This window comes from Solanum dulcamara, chromosome 12 (assembly GCF_947179165.1).
Source record: "Solanum dulcamara chromosome 12, daSolDulc1.2, whole genome shotgun sequence".
NCBI lineage: Eukaryota > Viridiplantae > Streptophyta > Magnoliopsida > Solanales > Solanaceae > Solanum > Solanum dulcamara.
In genome coordinates, this window is record NC_077248.1 from 44,057,985 (window position 1) to 44,059,302 (window position 1,318).

The 1,318-nt window shown below is 41.3% G+C and overlaps 1 pseudogene; it reads left to right on the forward strand.

Annotated features, from left to right (window-relative positions):
- Positions 1–216: 216 nt before the first annotated feature.
- LOC129878034 (5S ribosomal RNA) lies at positions 217–336 on the forward strand (annotated as a pseudogene).
- The last annotated feature ends 982 nt before the right edge of the window (positions 337–1,318 follow it).

The window sequence follows — 1,318 nt, forward strand, 5'->3', positions numbered from 1 at the left end:
CTCGCCCACTGGCCCATATAGTCATTCTGCGGTTTTCCTCTTATTAACTGGTTCTATATTGAAGAGCTGTGGCATTTGAGTGCGTCGTCAGTTAGCAGTTAGCTAATCCTTCTTGTCTTGCTTAGATCCTTTTTATAATACCCTCAACGTAACGTATAGTATTCCAGGAACATAATCTCATGTCGTTCCTCCGCCGCTAGTTCCAATTCTTCTATCTCGCGTGATCATACCTGCACTAACGCATTAAGTTCCATCAGAATTTTGAGGTTAAGCGTGCTAGGGCAAGAGTAATACTGGGATGGGTGACCTCCCTGGGAAGTCCTTGGGTCGAGCTTCATGATAATCCTTGCAATGAGGTGCGGGGCACTCAACTTAGCTCCAGATTTACCTCAGCATTGTCTCGCGAGTCTTTATGTTTTGCCTTGTCCTTTCCTCTGTTATCTTGCAACCCGTATCGGCGTAGGCTTTTAGTTCCACTATGACCATGCCCGCTTCTTTTTTTTTTGGTCATTTTGATTTAACTTCTCCTATTGTATTCCCCTCTTTCTGTACGCACCCATTCATTAGGGTGGGCTACTGAGTAGCGCTAAAGTTCATGCATATAGTGACCTTTGGAGTCGCTTTGAGTTTTGTCTATTATTAGCTGGCATTGCTTTAAAGGAATTTGACATATAAGCTTCCCTATCCTCGATTCACTTTGGGTTCTTCTCATTTTCTACCACATGAGGCTTTCTATTCCTTTTTCTTTGGTTATTTATCTATCGCAACATCATTTGCGACTAACTTTATAACCAACATTTTGGCTTTTGGTCTAACATAATTTTCCTTCGTAGTGTCTCTTGAGTTATTCGGTATCCTTCCATGGTTACACTCTTTTGTTTTTGCACGCAGTCACCTTCTAGTGTTATCTTGTTCAGGGCCTCGTTACAAACTTCTTAGCGCTGCCTTATACAACATTCTGGCTTCTGTTCAATTATTAATGGCTTCCGGACCCTTCTATCTTGGTTGGGCAAGTTTCCAGGAAAATAGTTCAACTACTATCAGAGTTCGATATTCAAAAGTAAACAGGAAATGCTAAAAATGGAGTTACCTCGGAGCTCAGATCATATTAAACTTACAACTAAGGCAAGAACATGACCTAAAGAAGAAAGAGAATAAGCTCTATATAGTGTGTACTTTCCCTCAGGCGATCTGCATATACATATTTTATACCCGGCCCATCATGGGGCTCGGTGAATCACTATGGCATCGTAATCTCATTTTTGTATCAAATACATCTCAATGGAAAGGAGAGATAGCTTCTCCCACACTACATTCT